The sequence below is a fragment of the Sminthopsis crassicaudata genome, chromosome 3, assembly GCF_048593235.1.
Source record: "Sminthopsis crassicaudata isolate SCR6 chromosome 3, ASM4859323v1, whole genome shotgun sequence".
NCBI classification, from domain to species: Eukaryota; Metazoa; Chordata; class Mammalia; order Dasyuromorphia; family Dasyuridae; genus Sminthopsis; species Sminthopsis crassicaudata.
Genome location: NC_133619.1, coordinates 545,466,429 through 545,489,504, shown reverse-complemented (window position 1 = coordinate 545,489,504; position 23,076 = coordinate 545,466,429).

Here is a 23,076-nt window from a genome sequence, read left to right as displayed (position 1 = left end):
GGGTTAATGCAAATGGGCTGAGGGCGGAGACAGTGTGAGCTTTTGTTTTTACTAGAGTCCGGCCCTCCCACAGTCTGAGGGACAGTGACCTGGCCCCTATTTAGAAACTGTGAGGACCGCTTGTTGCTTTGGTAGCGCCTGCTTCGATTGTAGGAGAGAGATGAAATCACAGCTTTTAACACAGACCCATGTACTCTTCCAACTCAAAAAGAGTAGAAGCTCGGCGTTTAAACAATGTCAGGAAGTGCTCATTTTGGAGGGGAGAAGTGGTCGTGAACCATAGATTTCCTGAGGAAGGTTCCAAAGCCAGAAGACCACGGAGTCATTAGCAGAAGCCCCAAGATCAGGGGACCCCCAAATCACATTACATTGTTATGATCATAATCCAAATCTAGTGCTCTTCCCCTAGTAGCACACTTGCTCATCCTTCTGTGTGCCTCTCGATTGCCCTTGGACTAATTCTTCATTTTAATTCTTTGGCAGCCATATATCATTCCCAGAAGCATATTAGTATTACAAAAATATGATGCTTTTTCTCCCTTATGAGTTAAAAGATTTGAGAAATATATAGCTGAGTAATATAATTATTTTATTAATAAAGCCAATGTTATTAATAAAAGGATGGTCATTTAGCTGTCTGTCTTAGACCAAAGACAAGCATTCCCTACTCACATCGCCATCACCATTGGCTATCTAAACAAAAGGATCTATCTCAACCCATGCCTGAATAGACCACAATGGGTTTCCCCATCGTAAATTAAATTTTTTGCAAGGTTGGGTAGGGATGTTAGGTTCTTACTAAGTGCTAATGAGATAATGAGATATTAGGTTAGCACTAAAGTGCTAAGTCGGTACTTGACAATTTTCTAGTTGCGGCCTTTCCTGGGAGTTTGACTTGTGAATTCCTGGGGAAGAGCTTGCATGCTTAGGAGGAGCAAGTTCATTGGTTGAAGTAATTCTTCCAGAGTTGCCTTCTTTATCCTCCCAGAGAATGGGTGTGGGATAATGCAAGGGCTTCTGGGAAGAAGTACTCCAACCAATGAGCTTGCTCCTCCTAAGCATTTAAGCTCTTCCCCAGGAAAGGCCGGAACTAGAGAATTGTCAAGTACCGACTTAGCACTTAGTAAGAACTTAATATCTCATTATCTCATTAGCACTTAGTAAGAACCTAACACAGGGAGTGACCGGGAACAAGGAGTGCCAATGCAATCTCATTATCAGTAATGGCCTTTAAGAAAACTGAACTTTTTAAAATGAGGAATTTAGAAAAAGCTCCCTAAAGTAGTGATTATTCATCATTTCTCACATCCTTAGGAAGAAGCTTTTCATTTTCCCCAAAGCAATCTAACTTACTTTCCTACTCCTTACTTCAATTCTGAACTAAAATCATTGTTTATAGTATCTTTTGTGCATTTGTGTCTGTGTGTGTATTGGTGGACAAAGATTTCTTGATAATATATGTAAATAGTAGATAATGGGGGGTGGGGTCAGAAATATATAGAGATAGGGTCCTTAGTGTGTAAGCTCTGAAGTCAGGGATCCATTGAATGTCTAGAACTGAATAGGGAACTAAGTGGGGGAGAGAAGTCAGGAAATTGCTTGAGCTCTCCCAGTTTCCCTCAGAAAACAAGTCTCTAAACAGATTTTAGAATGACAGAACCTACAAAAAGATGGAATGAAACTATTTTCCAGTTCAAGTAGCTTGGAAGGACTTGAGAAAAAGTCAATCTCACTTGGGCAAAAATCCAGCTCAGACAGTGTCCAGGCAAGCCAGTGAGAAGATCTTAATCACCGCATGGATTAACAACTGAAACCCCATGGTTCTGACTCAGTAAAACAGTGGTACAGCAGAACAGTAAAGCAGCCTCCAGTCCCAATGCAGATGGCAAATTGCCAGTCTGGGAAACCAGACAACAGCAAGTTATACTTAATCAGGCTACTCCCAGCTGTGAGCAAGACACCAAACACAAGCAGCCCCTGGGCTCAAAGCCAAAGATCAGAGCTACAAAAGAAGCTTGTGATCTCACCGCCCCCTGTTTTCCCAGGAGAAAAGTTTAACTTTAAAAAGTTACAAAATAGGGATAAAGAAAGGAAATGAGAAAAAAATGTTGCTACACAATAGAAAAGACCAAAACACCAACTCAGAAAAGGACAAAATGCCTACATGTGAAACCTCAAAGGGGCATATGAATTTGTTTCCATCCTAAAGAGCCTTCTTAGAAGAGCTCATAAAGTACATTAAAAGCAAATAAGAGAGAAGAAAAATTGGAAAAAGAAATGAAATCAACAGCTTGGAAAACAAAGGACAAAAATTGACAGAAGAAAACACCTTTAAAAGGAAAATTAGCCAAATAGAAAAGGAGGTACAAAAACTCACTGCAGGGGGTCCAGCCTCTGCAGGGGGTCCCAAGAGCTGAGCAGGAGGAATAGGTTCAGCATCAAAGGAAGACAGGAGTCATGGGATAGTTTGAGTGAGGAACTGATGGAAGGGATGCTCCTACTTCTCTCAGGCTCCTTCAGGCTTATTTCTATACTATATCATGAGCATATACTTTTCTTTAGGTCAACATAGTCTTCAGACATGTGTCTGACTTATTGACCTTTATATGTCACTACATTTGATATTTAATATTTGAGTAAGTTTTTTTTTATTCATTTTTCCAAATTATCCCCCCTCCCTCCATTCTCTCCCCCCGATGGCAGGTAATCCCATACATTTTACATGTGTTACAATATAACCTAGATACAATATATGTGTGTAAATACCATTTTCTTGTTGCACATTAATTATTAGCTTCCGAAGGTATAAGTAACCTGGGTAGATAGACAGTAGTGCTAACAATTTACATTCGCTTCCCAGTGTTCCTTCTCTGGGTATGGTTATTTCTGTCCATCATTGATCAACTGGAAGTGAGTTGGATCTTCTTTATGTTGAAGATTTCCACTTCCATCAGAATACATCCTCATACAGTATTGTTGTTGAAGTATACAGCGATCTTCTGGTTCTGTTCTTTTCACTCAGCATCAGTTGATGTAAGTCTCTCCAAGCCTCTCTGTATTCCTCCTGCTGGTCATTTCTTACAGAGCAATAATATTCCATAACCTTCATATACCATAATTTACCCAACCATTGTCCAATTGATGGACATCCATTTAACTTCCAGTTTCTAGCTACAACAAAAAGAGCTGCCACAAACATTTTGGCACATACAGGTCCCTTTCCGCTCTTTAGTATTTCTTTGGGATATAAGCCCAATAACAGCAATGCTGGGTCAAAGGGTATGCACAGTTTGACAACTTTTTGGGCATAATTCCAGATTGCTCTCCAGAATGGCTGGATTCTTTCACAACTCCAACAATGCATCAGTGTCCCAGTTTTCCCACATCCCCTCCAACGTTCATCGTTATTACTTCCTGTCATCTTAGCCAATCTGACAGGTGTGTAATGATATCTCAGAGTGGTCTTAATTTGCATTTCTCTGATCAGTAGTGATTTGGAACACTTTTTCATATGAGTGGAAATAGTTTCAATTTCATCATCTGAGAATTGTATGTTCATATCTCTTGACCACTTATCAATTGGAGAATGGTTTGGTTTCCTATAAATCAGGGTCAGTTCTCTATATATTTTGGAAATGAGACCTTTGTCAGAACCTTTACTTTTAAAATTATTTTCCCAATTTGTTACTTCCCTTCTAATCTTGTTTGCATTAGTATTGTTTGTACAGAAACTTTTTAGTTTGATATAATCAAAATCTTCTATTTTGTCATCAATAATGATCTCTAGTTCTCCTCTGGTCATAAATTCCTTCCTTCTCCACAGGTCTGAGAGGTAGACTATTCTCTGTTCCTCTAATCTATTTATGATCTCATTCTTTATGCCTAAATCATGGACCCATTTTGATCTTATCTTGGTATATGGTGTTAAGTGTGGGTCCATATCTAATTTCTGCCATACTAATTTCCAGTTTTCCCAACAGTTTCTTCCGAATAATGAATTTTTGTCCCTAATGTTGGTATCTTTGGGTTTGTCAAAGATTAGGTTGCTATAGTATGTACCCTTTTTTGTCCTTTGTATCTAATCTGTTCCACTGATCTACCGGTCTATTTCTTAGCCAGTACCAAATGGTTTTGGTGACTGCTGCTATATAATATAGCTTTAGATCAGGTACACTTAGACCACCTTCCTCTGACTTTTTTTTCATTACTTCCCTTGAAATTCTCGACCTTTTGTTCTTCCATATGAATTTTGTTGTTATTTTTTCTAGGTCATTAAAATAGTTTCTGGGGAGTCTGATTGGTATAGCACTAAATAAATAGATTAGTTTGGGGAGTATTGTCATCTTTATTACATTCGCTCGGCCTATCCAAGAGCACTGAATGTCTTTCCAATTATTTAAATCTGACTTTATTTTTGTGGCAAGTGTTTTGTAATTTTTCTCATATATTTCCTGACTATTCTTTGGTAGATGGATTCCCAAATACTTTATACTCTCAACATTTGTTTGGAATGGAATTTCTCTTTGTATCTCTTGCTGTTGCATTTTGTTGGTGATATATAAGAATGCTGAGGATTTATGTATCCTGCCACTTTGCTAAAATTCTGAATTATTTCTAATAGCTTTTTAGCAGAGTCTTTGGGGTTCTCTAAGTATACCATCATGTCATCTGCAAAAAGTGATAGTTTGATTTCCTCATTTCCTACTCTAATTCCTTGAATCTCTTTCTCGGCTCTTATTGCCGAGGCTAGCGTTTCTAGTACTATATTGAATAGTAATGGTGATAGTGGGCAACCTTGTTTCACTCCTGATCTTACTGGGAAAGGTTGCAGTTCATTTCTATTGCATATTATGCTTACTGAAGGTCTTAAATATATGCTCCTGATTATTCTAAGGAATAATCCATTTATTCCTATATTGAGTAAGTTTTTTATGGTTAAGTGTTCATTGTTGATTACATTACTCGAAGCCAATAATGAAAGGTAAATATTATACACGGTTAAATATCAGTGAATTTTGTTAGTTTACTTATGTCTTCTTTGTCAATTCTATGGATTGTTTGATTCCTCTATTTCCCTGACTTGGAACCATGTACATAGGCATTTAGGGTAATTCCTAGTTATACTTTAACCATCTTTTGGTTCCTAGACATACTGATCTTTTCTGAGTCTAAATAGATGAACACCATTATTTCCTGGACCTTTGGATTCTCTCCCATAGTGACAATGCTTTCCATGATCTTCTCTCCTTTATTATTTGTCTCAATGATAGGTTAGTTTTAGGACAGAATATGGCTGTGGAATCACTAGTTAACTTGCCCAAATTCCCCTTGTCACCAGATTTTTTTAGATAATATTTAGTGCTGTAATCAGGCCAATTATGAATTATATAGGAAATGTTCCTGCATGAGTGCTGTGCATATTTGATGTCAGTGCTGGGCTTTGCCAATCAGCTTAGAGATTAGGACTTCCAACAACTAACTAAAGAAAATCATGCATTAAAAACTGGAACTGGGCAAATGGAAGTTAATGACTGAGACATCAAGAATCAGTCAAACTAAAAAGAATGGAAAAATAGAAGAAAATGTAAAATATCTCATTGGAAAAACAACCAACTTGGAAAACAGATCCAAAAGAGATAATTTAAGATCAGGCCAAACAGTACAAATGAGTACTTATCTTTGTACAGCATCGTCTCAATCATTCAGATTTAAAACTTCATCTCCGAATCTCCCTTGGTTATGTTTCCCCTTTTCTCTCTCTCTTCCCTCAGTGGCATGTGCTTGGAGTCAAACTCAGATCAAAATCTACTTTTGATTTTTTTAAGAATTTATAACAATTTTCATCTGCACATATTAAGAAATTCAATCTCCATGAATGTATTGTCTTTAGAATATTGGGAAATGTTTTTAATTATCCCAATTTTCAAGCAAAGACTTCATCATTTAAGATGAAGTCTTTGCTTGAAAATTGGGATAATTAAAAACATTTCCCAATATTCGAAGTCTTTGCTTGAAAATTTACACAATTTACATACAACACTGGTATTTTTTTGATGCCTAGAGAAATTGAATAAGGGCTTCATGAAAGGATCTGAATGAAAGCTTCACAGGATATATAGAGTGAGCTATAGTTATTTTTGAAAAATAATGGAAAGGCAGGTTGGATCCAGATTGTGGAGAGACTTGATCAGTAGGCTAAGGACTTGATATCTTATTCTGGAGCCAATAGATTATGAATTTTTTAACTTTTAGAGGATAAAAGAATAAATCTGAGAGGAAAGCCCAGGATGTGCTTATTGTATGAGCTCATGGTAACGGAGCATAATATAGTTAATTCAAAACAGAATATGGGTAGAATACAGAGGTTACTGAGGCATCTGAAGCCAAAAGATATACCTAATTTGTACCCATGAAAAAGGCCCTTTTGATCTGTACTTCCATTCAGAGTTCCCTTTCAGGATATCAGAATTTAGTGTTCTCTAGATTTGTATCCAATAGATGGAAGACTTTTGGCTCCAATACTCAAGCTAACAATACAAATCATATCATTACATTCAGCATTTATATTGTGCTTGGGGCTTTGCCAAGAGCTCTACATTTAGTATTCCCAATAACTGTGTGAGGTAGGTGCTCTTATAATCCCCATTTAATTTAAAAGGAAACTAAGGTGGAGAGTTAAGCAGTTTACCCAAAGTCACATAGCTAATAAATGAAGCAGGGTTTGAAATTATGTTTTCCTGATTCCAAGTCCAGTCTACTGTATGATACACTGTAGGCTTTGTTTTTGCCAAACAGAAAATTCAAAACACATAATTAACAGCTCTTATTTCCTCCCTAGATGGGGCTTCATTTCCCCCAGAATTGAAGCCACAAACATCCTCTAAAAAAAGAAAGTACTTAGGATCATTAGAAAAATGATTTTTTGCTTTGACAAGGAACTTGGACATTTAGGAAGCTAGATAGTACAATGGATAGATTATTGTCAGGAGCACCTGAGTTGAAAATTCAAACAATATCTCTGTATCCCTGAACGACTCACTTGACCTCATTTGTCTCAGTTCTTCATGTATAATGAGCTGGAGAAGGAAATGATAGACTATTCTAGTACATTTGCCAAGAAGACGCAAAATGAGGACATGGAGAGTCAAACATGACTAAAAACAACTCAACTTTTATTTACTGTCACCAAAATAGATGGATTTGCAGGACATTCTCCTTGGAAGTGGTTCACAAGAAGCATAGATTTAGCAGTGGAAAAAGCCCAAATAGCATCTAGTCCAACTCCCTTTTTTAAATATGAAGGAACTGAGGTCCAGAAAAGCCAGGGAGCAAATGGCAGAGCTAGGATTTGAACCCCAGACTTCAAATTTCTCAACATATCAGACTATCTCCAGGTTACCTCTAACTAAAACTTTATGGCTCCACTTATAGCAGTTACCACCTGCTGGAGACAGAAGGGGTACTGTAGGCTAAGCAGAATGATTAGTCATTTTTCAGCTATGTCTGACTCTCCAAGGCCCATTTGGAGTTTTCTTAGCAAAGATACTACTAGAATGGTTTACCATTCCCTTCTCTAGCCCACTACAGATGAACTGAGGCAAATAGTTAAGTGACTTGCCCAGGGTCACACAGGTCAAATTTGAACTAGAGAAGATGAGTTTTTCAGATTCCAGATCTAGTACTTTATACAGTGTGCCACTTGGTTGCTCATTTCAGGAGTAAGTAAAACTATTTCAGAAACAATGCTCATCTTCCAGTACTTTAAATATGTTTCTTCCTCTTTTTGGTATATAAATATACTTCATTAAAAATTTGATATCACCAACTAAAATAAATTTATATAAACATATTCAATTATCTATAAGAAATGATGAGCAGTCTGATTTCAGAAAAGTCTGGAAAGACCTAGATGAACTGGTGCTGAATGAAGCTAACAGAACCAAAAAGAACATCTCCACAGTGACAAGAAGATTATGTGATGATCAGCTGTAATGGACTTGGTCTTTTCAACAATGTGGTGATCCAAAACAATTCCAATAGATTTCTTTTTCATTCATTCATTTATTTTACTGAGGCAATTGGGGTTAAGTGACTTGCCCAGGGTCAAAAAGCCAGGAAATGTTAAATGTCTGAAGCCAGATTTGAATTCAGGTCTTCCTGATTTCAGGGCTGGTGCTCTATCCACTAGCTGCCCCCCCATAGATTTCTAATGGAAAGTGCCATCCACATCCAGGGAGAGACTGTAGAGACTGAATGTTGTTTGCTTTTTTTTTTTCTTTCTCATGCCTTTTTCCTTTTGATCTGATTGTTCTTGTGCAGGATGATGAACAATATGTTTAGGATAATTGCACATATTTAATTTCAATCAAGGAGAGGGAAGAAGGGAGAGAAATGGAGAAAAATTTGAAACAAAAGATTTTGCAAAGATCAATGTTGAAAACTATTTGCATGTATTTAGGAAAAACACTATTTTAAAAATCATATTCAACATAAAGTAATATTTTAAAGTTTTGAACATTTAAACTGTATATGGTACTATGCTTGCTAATATAAATGAATCTTAATATGAACTAAATGTTGAATTGCAAACTTAAGTTGGCTTAACAATCCTAGAGTCAGAGGTTGTGCTTCTTTTGGGAATTTAGAGTCAAAAAACAGCTTATAATATGAAAATAACTCAATTTGAGTCTTACTCTGTCCAACCACTGACTTCTAGGTACTAAAGGGTCCTACTGAGAATCTGCCAATTTCTTACTGAACTGATCAGCCACAGTTGAACATACTGTATGTTGAAGGCCCCAACACCATGATGTCGTTAGATCTCTTTGAGTAGAGATGGCAACTGAAAGCTTTAATTTAGCTATTTTTCTTAGCTCAAAATCTAGCTTCCTGACCAGGCCTAGCTGTCTGACTCTTCTTGTTTATGGTTTGAAGCTCAAAGAATGTGGAAGCATTACCAACAGATGACTTTTCACTTTCAGGATAAAACTTACTTTTGTTACCATAGCAACTGTTACTAAGTACTACACATAATTGGTTTTTGAAGGCTTCTTGCTAAATTGCAAGTTATTTTGTATGTGATTACTTTAAGACAACTTAGTCAAAAACTCCTTGAAGAAGAGGTATTTTTTTGCTGCTTCCCTACTGCAACCTAGCACAATGCTATGTATATAAAAGTTATTCAGTGTGGGATAGAGGCCCATTACACAAGGTCCATAGTAACAATAACAACTCATTTCTGTAGCATTTTAAGCTTTACAAAGTTATTTGTTGTTCAACTGTGACCCCATTTGGGATTCTTGGCAAAGCCCCTGGCGAGCTTTGCTGTTTCTTTTCCAGCTCATTTTATACACAAGGAAACTGAAGCAAACAGGATTTAAGTGACTCATCCAGGGTCACACAGCTAGTGTCTGAGATCTGATTTGAACTCAGGAAGACTCATCTTCCTGACTCCAGGACTGGAATTTTCCTTAAAATAGCACTTTGAAGTAGGTAGTACAATTATTATTCCTCTTTTACTAATGATGATTCTTATTAATTCATATTTTTATATTGATTTAAAGTTTACAAAATGATATCCTCATAAATAGGTAGGTCGTGTAAATATTCTTCAAATAAAGGTTGCTCCTAATGGCCCCTCCCTCCCAGATGAGGTACAGAGAGACCAACCATGCAGACACCAGGCAAACACAGCCCCACATTTGTGAACTTCTTTTCCTGTCTTTGAAGAGACTACTGGTCCACCGTTCCAGGCCATTGTTTCCATGTTGTTAGTGGGGAGCACAGTAGCCACAGTCACTTGCTACTTGCTATTGATATTTGTTTTCTTGCTGCTGGTCTGCTCCCATTGCTGCTGAGGCTGGTGCAACAAAAAGATTTGCTGGAGCAAATACTAGAGAGTTATAGTAGCAGAGCCTAAGCCTGTGGAGCATAGAGAGAGCCAAGGTTTTGTAGTGATGAGGCTGACCAGCTTTTGCATGTGGGAATACTTATGCTGTTGAAGAGACCAGGTTGGCAGCTGTTATGGATTCTCAGCTACTGATGAAATCATATGGGGAGACAATACAGACTCCTTATTGCTTCCTCTTGTTTCCTCTATTTGCAAAACCAAGACCAATGAATTCCAAATACAGAATCCCTTTCTTTAATCTTTTCTCGTATCTGTTAAGGAAAAGGGGGAGGGAAAGGATATGAAAGGGGGGAACAAAATTAAAAGAAGCATTTGTTTTTGCAGTTTTGCTATGTGATCATTCTACCCCGCTTTAATAAATTATATAGGCTATATGGCCACTGAAAAGTCAATCATGTAGGTTTTTTCTTTTTTTTAATGTTTTCTTTTTTCCAAATTACATGTAAAAATTTTTAACATTCATTTTAAAATATTTTGAATTCCAAATTATCTCCCTCCCTTTCCCCTTTCATTGAGGAAGGAAGGCAGTTTGCCATAGGTTATACATGTGCAGTTACACAAAATTTATTTCCACATTATTCATATCGTAAAAGAAAACAGATCAAACAATAAGAATAAAGTTTTAAAAAGTATACTTCAATCTGCATTTCGACTCTCATCAGTTCTTTTTCTAGAGGGGGATAGCATTATTCATACAAGTCCTTCAGAAATATCTTCAAACACTGTATTGCTGAGAATAAGTCATTTACAATGGATTAGTCATCTAGATTTTATGAATGAGATTGGTAAACTGAGAGTAGAATTCCCAAATACGGGCTTGAGACAGAGACACTGGGAGAAGTAATAGAGATTTTCCCCATGAGCCCAATAATTCAGAGTGAAATTCCATTTCTTTTCCCCCAGATTTAATTTTTAATCCAACTAATGAGGGTCACTAAATCTGCCTAGCTGTTCTTATGGTGGGAAGGGAGAATAGTCAAAGGTAATGGGCAAGCTCCTTTTGGTGAATAGCTAGTGTGGTGTCCAGCCTTTTTGGAAAAGCACCATACATACTTAAAGAATACCCACACAAATCATTGGACTAATAGAGTGTAGCACCACCTAGTGAACAATTTATGTACCATGCTCCCTTAGTTATTGTTTATGTTTTCTTGATTAATCTGGAACCTAAAAAGTAATTCTAGTCAATGCCAGCTACTGTGCTAATCACTAGTTACAAAAGAAAGACAAAAATGTGGTCCCTGCCCTCAAGCAGCTCACACTTATGTATATGCACCTACTTGTCATACCATGTAATTGGATAACAATCTCAAAACAAAATCATTCAAGAAAATCAGGACATGACAGTAAGATAGAAGAAGAGGATTCTGGATATGAAGTATAGGCAGTGAAAAGGCAAAGAGGAAATGGAATAACATGGGAAAGTTCTATCAAGATAGAACATTTCAAGAGGAATAAAGTATACAAAGATTGGAAAGACAGAAAGAAGACAGGTTGTAAAGGCCTTTAAAAATCAAACAGAGAATTTTATTTTTAATACCAGAGACCAGTAGAAAGTCATTAGAGAATATTTGAGTTAAGGATTTCCGTGGTCAGACCTTCACTTTAAGAAAATCACTTTGGCAACTGAATGGAAGACAGATTGTAATGGTGAGAAACTTGAAGCAGGGAGATCAATTAGAAGTCTACTGCAACTTTCCAGCTATTTGGTGGATATAGGAGATGTCATGAAGATTGGTAATGCACTTGACAGAAGAAAATTGAAAGGAAAGAAGTTTTGGGGGAATGGTCTGTTTTATTTTGGTTATTTTGAGTTTGTGATGCCTATGAGGACAACCAATTTGAGATGTGCAAAAGACAGTTGATGATGCAAGAAGGATTAAGGGGGGAAATTAAGCATTCTATTTTGAACATTTTGAGTTTAAGATGTCTTCTGGACATCCAGTTTGAGATACTTAAAAGGCAGTTGGAGATGTGACATTGGAAGTCAGCAGAAAGTTTTGGTCAAGATAGATAAATTTCTGCATCAGGACAGAAATGGTAAATCCATGGAAGCTGATTAGATCACTAAGTGAAATAGTATAGTGAGAAATGAGGACCTGTTTTTGTATAATCCTCAAACTAAGAGTGGTTTACATATATTAATATTTATAACATGTATATTTTTAAAATGTAACTCAATGTAAAAACCACTCTTAGCTGATGTGGTATACAAAAATAAGGGTTAAGCCAGGTTCCACCAGTATGCCAGAGATGACTGGGCTTCTGGTATAGCATATTGGATTGAATCTAAGTGGGTTAAAATTAATAGATAACTCAAATGATGGGAATTACTTCAGAAGTATAAGATGAGTGAAACTTAGCTGGAAAAGTGTTTATCAGCACATGGCTGCCCAGAATGCATGCATTATTATATGTTGCACTAAGAAAGCATAGCATTCAGGAAGAAGAAATGTTAGTTCCACAACATTCTACTCTGTTCAGACCACATCTTGAATATCATATTAAGTTCTAGATATCACAGATTAGGAAGAGGATTGATACACTGATAAGCATCCACAGGAGGACAATCAGGAAGATTAAGGACTCTGAGTCTGTGCCAAATGAGGACTAGTTGGAATTGATATTTGTTTGAAAAATATATAAGTGAGGGGGAACGTAATAACTGTATTCAAGAATTTGAAATCTGTCAAAAAATAATCAATGAATATAGTAATCTAGTGTTTGACAAACCCAAAGACTCCAGCTTTTGGGATAAGAACTCAGTATTTGACGAAAACTGCTAGGAAAATTGGAAACTAGTATGCCAGAAACTAAGCATTGATCTACACCTAATACTGTATATCAACATAAGATGGAAATGGGTTCATGATTTAGACATAAAGAGTGATATTGTAAGCAAATCAGAAGAACAAAGGATAGTTTACCTTTCAAATCTGTGAAGAAGGAAGCAATTTGTGGTCAAAGAAGAACTGGAGTTCATTATTGAACACAAAATAAATAATTTTGATTATATTAAGTTAAAAAGATTTTGTACACACAAAACAAACAAGATTAGAAGGGAAGCAACAAACTGGGGAAAATTTGCATTCAAAGGTTCTGATAAAGGCTTCATTTCTAAAATATATTGAGAATTGGCTCAAATTTATAAGAATTCAAGCCATTCCCTAATTGATAAATGTTCAAAGGATATGAACAATTTTCTGATGAAGAAATTGAGAACATTTCTAGTTTTACGAAAAGGTGCTCTAAATCACTATTGATCAGAGAAATACAAATTAAGACAAAGCTGAGGTACCACTACACACCTCTCAGATGGGCTAAGATGACAGAAAAAGATAATGATGAATGTTGGAGGGAATGTGGGAAAACAGAGATACTAATACATTGTTGGTGGAGTTGTGAACTGATTCAAGCATTCTGGAGAGCAATGTGGAACTATGCCCAAAGGACTATCAAAATGTACATACTCTTTGATTCAGCAGTACTTCTACTGGACTTATATCCCAAAGAGATCATAAAGGAGGGATCTACTTTTGCACGCACATGTGCAAAAATGTTTGTGGCAGCCCTTTTTGTAGTGGCAAGTAACTGGAAACTGAGTGGATGCCCATCACTTGGAGAATGGCTGAACAAGTTATGGTGTATGAATGTTATGGAATATTATTGTCCTATGAAAATTGATCAGCAAGATGATTTCAGAGAGGCCTGGAGAGACCTACGTGGACTGATACTAAGTGAAATGAACAGAACCAGGAGATCATTGTACACAGCAACAAGATAATACAATGATCAATTCTAATGGACATGGCTCTTTTCAACAATGAGATGATGGAGACCAGTTCCAATGATCTTGTAATAAAGAGAGCCATCCTCACTTAGAGAGAGGACTGGGAACTGAGTGTAGATCACAACATAGCATTTTCACTTTTTTGTTGTTGTTTACTTGTATTTTCTTATTTTTTCCCTTTTTGATCTGATTTTTTCTTGTGCAGCACGATAATTGTATAAATTTTTATACATATATTGGATTTAACACATTTTTTAAAAAAAATATTTAACATATACTGGATTACTTGCCATCTAAGGGAGGGTGTGGGGGGAGAGGGGAAATTTTGGAACACAAGGTTTTGCAAGATTCAATGTTGAATGTGTAAAATGTATGGGATTGCCTGTCATCAAGGGGAGGGAGCAGAGGGAGGGAGGGGATAATTTGGAAAAACGAATACAAGGGATAATATTATAAAAAAATTACTCATGCATATATACTGTGAAAAAAATTATTAAAAAAAGGAATAGTCAATATATAACAAGTTAAAAAAAGAATCAATGTTGAAAAATTATCCATGCATATGTTTTGAAAATAAAAAGCTTTAATAAAAATTATTTTTAAAAAGAAAATCTGTCAAATGGAAAAGGAGTTAGACTTGTTCTTGTTCTTAGCTCCAGATGGAGCCAAGCACAGTAGGTGGAAATCAAGAGCAGTAGGTGGAAATTTCAAAGGGAAAAACTTCCAAACTATTAGAGCTAAGACAACAATAAGCATTTATTAAATTCCTACTGTGTGCCATGCATTGTGCTGAAAAACTATCTACAAATATTATTTCATTGGAAAAATATATCTAGGATGGTGCTGTTGGCAACTTATTCACCCAAGGAAAATCCTAGTTGCCCTTTCCTTGCTTTGGTTCTGATGATAATTTGATTTAATTGGATTTTACCTCACCCTTTTTGCTATCTGTTCCTCTCCTCTCCTGCTATTCTCTGTTTTTTTTTTTTTTGTTTGTTTGTTTTAATAAGGCACTTTCCTAATACTGTTCTGCCATACTTCTCTATTAAATTTTGCAGATATATTTTGTAACTTCATTCCAGTGTTGTTGCTAGCTGTCATCTTCCCATTTGGCATGGAGAACTTAAATTTTTTTGGCTGAAGTGATTAATGGGTTCTTTCAACTTTCTTATTGTGATGTCTACTTTATATATGTTAAACATTTGTTAAAAATTAAGTATTGGACTGCATCAGGCAGTAATCTCATTAGCTGATCTGGCCTCCTTCATCAGAAGGCTGGTTGTCACAGATCTAGAACAATGCTTAAGTAATTAATTAGAAATTGATCTTTTAAGGCCATATGACATGCTACCTTACTGGAACAGAAAAGTTTTTCCATTTTATGAGATTGTTTATTTGGCACCTGGATCAAGCTAGTCAACAGGATTATGAGTATAATGATACCTCTTGAGGTCTGAGTTGAGTGGATACAGCCTTTTTTCTTGCACAAAAAGAATGAACTGAGACTCTGCTTCTTATCTTTGACTGTTAGCACTAATGGGAATTTGTGCCAAAAGTTAAGAGAGTCCTTGTTTAAAACTGCCTTATTCATCCTTCCTAGATTACTATGGACTGCTTGGTTCTTGTATAGAAGCTTGATTTTAAACATGTATCGATTGTCTTCCGGAGATTGCTTATTAGAACAGAAAGGAGCTCAGTTATCTCATGATCATCAACAAATAGTGTTTCTGTGTATGCTCACCTAGGTAGCATGGCACTGTGACAGGTACTTATTAACAATAGTCAGAAATAGTCTGAAATAGAGAAGGTGAAAAAATTTATATCTAGTTGGGAGAAATTTTTCAATTTCTACCATCTGTCTATTCTTTTCCAGGCTATCACTCCTGCTTTAGCCACACTCTCCTCCCTTGTCATATCTGACACTATCCTATCCCCTGATCTTGGATCCCTTCCCCCCATATTCAATACAATCATGCCTTGCCAAACTGAACTCTGTATTACTCCCACTGTTTGCCTCCTCTTTTCCTATTTCCATAGAAAGGAGCTAAAGGAAATAATGAAACCAAATCCATGCTTATTGAGGCCATAGATCTGAGATATATATATATTTTTGACATGACTAATGTGGGAATTTGCTGTGTTTGACTACAAATTTGTTATGAGAATTTTGTTTTCATATTATATATATATATACATACATATATATGTATGTATATATATAATGCATAAGTTATAAGGCAGAAAAAAGTGCTTGTCAATTGAAAAAAAATATTAAAAAACAATACCACAAACAGAATTTTTTTTTCAAAAGTCCAAACTCACCACCAAACCACTGGTGATTGCTTTGAGTTGATTTTTATTTAAAGTGATTACTTTTGCAAAACATTTCATCACAATAATAATAACACCTATATAATACTTTTATATTTACCAACTGCCTCTTCTCAATAATTCTGTGAATACATAATGACATTATTCCCATTTTGCAAAAAAGAAAGAAAGAAACAGAATTAGAGAAGTAAAACAACTTACCTATGATCACATAAGCTAGTAAATGTCAGAGTTAGGAATCGAACACGGGTCTCTTCCCTTTATGGTCTGTGCTTTTTATGCTATATATCGCACCACCTCTCGAGAGGAACAATGAAATCTCAAGTGATAACCCAATTTAGCTGTTCAGACATAGCTAGTCTTTGTAAAGAAGTTGACATTGCTTTGTACCTTATGGAATCAAGCAATTGATTTTTGGAGGTCATCTGATCAATTTCCCTCTATTTACAGATACAGAAACTGAGACCTTAGCAAGGTTAAATGATTTACAGAAAATCACACTAGGAGTAAATCACAGAGCCACGTTTCTCGAAGACAGGTCTTCCTGATTCCAAGGCTGGCCACCTATTGACATTATGCCACTGCCTCTCCAGACACAAACTTTCTTTTTAAGAAAAAATATATATAATTTAATTTTTAAATTTATAGAATAAATACTTTCTAAGGAAAAAATCCCTTCTAAATATGCAAGGGTATTCAAAAATTTTATTTATATGTAAGATACAATCATATAAAGCATGATATGGAATACTAATTAGGATCCCAGGTATCTGAGGCACAACCCTTTCATCACTTTTTCTGTTTTCTGACTTTTGTATTTAGGTATGTGAATATAAAGATATGTGAAGCTGGTTAATGCTAATTTAAAGTTCTCTGTTCTACCTTTTCTACTTTGTTACCTTTATTTCCCACTCCATGTTCATCCTGACATGAATTTCTACAGCACTCATGGACAATGTGTTTTCTAAATCCCTCCCTGCTACCTGTTATTAGCATCTACATTTTTTTCCCTTCCTACCTTATGCTCCTGAACATTGTTCAGCCTCACTCTTCCTTGGGCTTCTTCATGGAGGTGACTCACATAGTAATATGCAGGTAAAACTTCCTTTTTTCCCCCCTAAGGCAATTGGGGTTAAGAGAAAGGGTCTTACAGCTAGGAAGTGTTAAGTGTTTGAGATCAAATTTGAACTCAGGTCCTCCTGAATTCAGGGCTGGTGCTCTATCCACTGCCCCATCTACCTGCCCCCACTTCCAATTTTTTTAAACCAGAAATGTGACCTGATGTTCTAGATGTCTGTAGAAAACTGGCCAAGAATAATTTCTTCTGTCTAGCAGTATTTCCAAATGTTAAATGTCTTTCAGAACAATGAGTGTGCTCATATTTTTGCATTTTTCATCATTGGTGTTACCAAATGAAGAAACCTAAATCATTATGCTCTATTTGAATAGTGCTAATAACTCCTATTGTAAGTAACACAAGTTATATATGCCTCTGCAATTTTTCAGCATTACAAAATGGAATGATAGATATTTATCAGCACCAATTTATGAAGATATTTTTCATTTGGAACTTAAAACACCAAATAAATTGAACATTTCCATATACTAAACTGAATAGAAATATTGCATATGAGACTATGAATCTCTTATATTATACATATGAACTAGTATTAGAAAAGGAAGAGAAAGGAGAGAAAAATAAGGAAGGAAAAGAGTAAAAGAAAGAAAGAAGGAAGAAAAGAAACAAGTATTTATTAACTGTCTCTTATATGTCTATATGAGGAAGGAAGGAAATAAAAAGAAAAGAAAATTTACTTTAATTCATATGTACTTGTATCTAGAGATAGATGTTATATTTTATCATGAATTCTTTGGAATTTTGGTTGGTCATTTTATTAGCATTGTTTATCAGCATTACTATGTCTTTCAAAGTTGATTATTTTTACAATATTATTTTTTCTGTATAAATTGCCCTAATATTTTTATTCACTTTACATTAGTACATATAAAGTTTCCCAGGCTTTATCCCTTCAATATTTCATTCAATACGATGGTATTTCATCACATTCATAGGTCCTAACTTGCTTAGCTATTTCTCAATTGATATGCATCCTCTCAGTTTCTCAGTTTTCAACACCACAAAAAGAATTGCTATAAATAGTTTTTTATATAGGGATCTTTTCCCTCTCTATATGATCTATGTGAGACATACTAAAACCCCAAGATTTTTTCTAGCCTATGTCATAACTAAATCTTCTCCATATTGTACACAAGAAGCTGATTGTTTTGAACCCAAGTATAAAGCATTACATTAATTCTTAAGTTGAATCTTACTTGATTTGGCCTAGTACTCTAGCTTATGGAAATCTTTTTGGTTTCTGACAGTTATCCAAATGTGAAAACAGCCTTTTAAGCTTTATGTCACTTGAAAATCTGATGAGTATGTCATCTCTTCCTTTATCAAAGCCACAAATAAAAATGTTAAAGAGTACAGGGCAACCAACCACATATCCATGGGGAATTATAATAGAGGTTTCCTTCCAAATTGATATTGATGCATTAATGACCACACTTTGGATTTGACCATTCAATCAGTCTTTATTTCATATAATTGATCGTTTAGCCCACATATCCCATCTTGTTCATAATAATAGCATGAGAAAATTTGCCAAATATTCTGCAAAATAAACTATTAAACTAGCCAGTTATACAAACTGGTAAATTATAGCTATATCAGTTCCCTGACAAATAATTCTGCCCAACAAAAGAAATTATTCTATTATTAATGGAATGATATAGGGTTTCATGATCACCACTTTCTTTTCTATATGCTCATTAACAATCTTTCTAATAATACATTCTAGAATTTTGCCAGGAGTCATCCTCAAGGTAAATTAGCCTATGGTTTGAAGACTAATCTCTTACTTAAAAAAAATCAGAATAGTATTTGCCCTTTTCTAGTCTTATAGTACCTTGCTTGTTTGTCAAGGTCTTTCAAAGATCATTAACAGTTGCTTAGCAGGCACATCTGCCAATTTTTTTTAGGCTGGAAAATATATTTCACCTGGACTTAAAGACTCGAACTATTCAAAGTCATTATTTTTATTATTATTATTTTTTACTATTCCACTACTTATTTAACTTACCAACTATTATCCTTTTTTTTGTTCTAAATGTAATCAGATGTAGTTAGATTCAACATTTGGTTCCACATTTCAGAAAGGACAAGCTAAAGAGGATGCACTATTTTTACTAAAATAGTGAAAGACCTTTAGTTCATCCCATAAGAAGATCTAGTAAAGGTATTGAGCTTGTAAAAAAGACTTGAGAAGTGGGACAGGATGGCTATCTTCAAGTGTTTGAAAGGCTATGGTAGAAAAAGAATCATTAAAAATTTAAATAAATATATTCAGCTTGGACCAGGTATGGAACTAGGATAGGAGTGGAGAATGCCCAGCCCACAGGCCATATAAGTCCTGTGAAACCATTTCCGCTAGTCCTGTCAAAGCAATTGCAAGCAATGATGAGCTGAAAGCTAGGAACAATAACCTCCCACAGCTTGAGTGCTATAAGCTGATAATTCTGTATGGTGCATGAATGATGTCATAAATATCCAAATGGCCCTTGATAAGGGAAAAAAAAAAAGATTCTCTATTCCAGAAGTATTCCAGAGAGAAATTGTAAAGAAGCAAAATAAGACTTCATATAAGGGGGGAACATTCCTAAATATTAGACCTTTTCAAAAGTGGAATGAACTAAAAACAGACTACGTTGAGAGGTAGTTGTCTTTTTTGGTTACTTGAGATATTTAAGAAAAGTCTGGATTATCATCACCATGAATTTTGTGGAGAGGAACCTTTTTCAGGTACAGATTAGATTAAATGGTGCTTTCAATTCTGACATTTTGTGGTTCTGTTTTTTCCTTTTCAGAGAAAAGGGAAGAAAAATTAAAATTGAGCAGACCATGTTCTCAGTAATGAATTAGTATTTTTGGAAGATTATGGCAAAATGCATCAGTTTTGTATGCCTGTGCTACAGCGACATGTTTACATGGCTTCTGGATAATGTGTTTTGTACTCATGCTTTCCCAGTCACTAGTGGAGTAAAGTTGGGCACTTGCTACCATGCCTTTTAGCATGATATTTTCAACAATGTTGTCAGATGCCTTCAACAAGGATGAAAATGTCAAGGTTAGTTACCACCCTAATGGTAAATTGTTTAACTTGAAAAGACTATGGCCAAACCTAAAGTGGAGGGAGAGTTGGTATGTGACTTTTTGTTCACAGATGAATATGCACTTAATGCAGCCTCTGAAGCTGAAGTGCAAGAAAGAATGGATCAGTACTCTGCCAGTTGTGCTAAATTTGACCTGACAATTAGCACCAAGAAAGCAAAGACTTTCTATCAGCTGTCACCACACCATCCACACATCTGAGATTTCTCTCAGCATAGAGACTATCTACTTGTAATTCAACCATCAATTTGATCCAGATAGCTTGTTATATAGAATTATTCCTAAAAGGAACCTTTTCCTTAATTTGTTAGTTGAATTAAAAGAGTTAATTTCTAGAGATCTTAAATATCCTAACCAAGACACTTATTACCAGAGAGTTGTGTTCATTAATGATTAAAAACTTTTTTTAAGCTTTTGTATAGTCATCAGTTTAAACACTGACACAAAGAGTTTCTGGGAATTGACTACATTAAAAAAAAGTAGAAATAAACCAGAGAGTATCAGAATGGCAGTGATCAGCAGTCTCATCTTTCACTCTGCAGTTCATCAGCATCACAAATGAGGAGACCCTCTCCAGCTTTCCCTACCAGAGCCAGAAATTCCCTGCTGAGGAGCAAGCCCTGTAAAACTTCTCTCAGTAATTCAGGGCAAGTAACCTATGTACTTACAGCAATACATATATGCAATTTGAGAACAACTGTCAGAGCAAAGTGAGGGCATTAAAAATATTGGGGAAATGTCAGGTCTTCAGGGGCACAACCCTGAGCTGGCTTTTAGTAAAATTGTGAAATATTGAAATTTGTCTTTCTTCCTCATAGCATCTTTTCTTCAGAAGTGAACTATGACCTCATATGTCTCTAGAATAGCCCAGATCTCTTCAAAGCCAATGCTACATTGGGCCCCATCTCCTCAGAGAGTACCTTGTATTATTTTTCTATCTCAAAGTCCCATTAAAAATTACCTGCTCTCTGACCCTGAGCAGCTAGATGACACAGTTGATGGAGCACATTGAGAAGACCTGAAATGTCATATGCAGCCCAGACACAAAGTAATTGTGGGACCCTGGGCAAATCATTTCTCTCTATTTGTCTCAGTTTCCTCATCTATAAAATGAGCTGGAGAAGAAAATGGCAATATATGTTAGTATTTTTGCCAAGAAAATCCTCAAATAAGGTCACAAAGACAGGGACATGTCTGAAATAACTAAACAACAGTTTATGAGGTGCATTTTTTTCCCCTGAGAGCGACTGGTAAAACATTTTCCATCACACCTTTATATATGGGGCTTCTAGAGATCTTATACCTCAGTCACTGAATTAGTTGAGTTGTCAGTCAAGCAGGATCATTAGAATGAAATAGGAAGGAAATGAAATAGAGATGAAATGAAATGTGAATTCATATTATTGCTAGCTGCCATGAGACTAATTTATAAAGGACTGATTTAATGAGGATCAGTTTTCGTCATTATGTTTTCCTGTCATCTTAGCCAATCTGACAGGTGTGTAGTAGTATCTCAGAGTTGTCTTAATTTGCATTTCTCTGATCAATAATGATTTGGGGCATTTTTTCATATGACTAGAAATAGTTTCAATTTCTTCATCCAAAAATTATCTGTTCATACTCTTTGAATATTTATCAATTGGAGAATAGCTTGATTTCTTATAAATTAGAGTCAATTCTCTATACATTTTGGAGATGAGGCCTTTTATCAGAACCTTGAGCTGTAAAAATGTTTTCCCAGATTATTGCTTCCCTTCTAATCCTGTCGGCATTAGTTTTATTTTGTACAAAAGCTTTTTAACTTAATATAATAGATATTTTTCTATTTTGTGATCAATAATGACCTCTAGTTCTTCTTTGGTCACAAATTCCTTCCTATTAGGATCAATTCTGATGGAAGTGGCTCTCTTCAACAATGAGAGGATCCAATACAGTTCCAATTGATCAGTAATGAACAGAATCAGCTACACCCAGTGAAAGAACACTGGGGAATGAGTATGGGCCACAACATAGCATTTAGACTCTTTCTGTTAGTTTACCTGCATTTTTGTTTTTCTTCCCAGGTTATTTTTACCTTCTTTCTAAATCCGATTTTTCTTGTGTAGCAAGACAACTGTATAAATATGCATATATACATATATATATATATTGTATTTAACATATACTTTAACATATATAGGACTACCTGCCATCTAGGGGAGGGGATGGAGGGAAGAGGGGAAAAGTTGCAACAGAAGTTTTTGCAAGGGTCAGTGTTTAAAAATTACCCATGCATATGTTTTGTCAATTAAAAGCTATAATAAATAAATGAGAACCAAAAAAAATTACTCTGCGTTTTAGGTTGAGGGGGAGGGCGTAGAAGAACAGGTAAGGGAGACACTTTTCCTCTATCAGATTGGGCCATGAATACATAACTTCCTAGACAATTTGTATTTGAGATAGGAGTTGTTTCCTTTCTGCACCCAAACTATCAGATGCATAACAATTGAGCCCAGAAAAGAGATGGAGTGACCTGCTTGATCCAGCCCAGTAATGAATTACGTTTTTCAATGTTAGGTTTTTCACAAAAGGGAGTATCTCCTATTGACTATGCATTGAAATGATCTCAATGGGTAAATACTTCGTAGCATACACCTTCAGTTTGAGTCCATTCTCCCCAAGATGGTAGAGAATGCCCCCACCTCAGAAACAAGGAGTGGGTTTCCCTCATTGGCCATTCTCTCCTTAAATCCCCCATTATATATTAAAATGGATTTCTTGTTTTAGATGCCTTAGGAATAAATCTTTCATTTGCAGCAGCTGGACACAAGA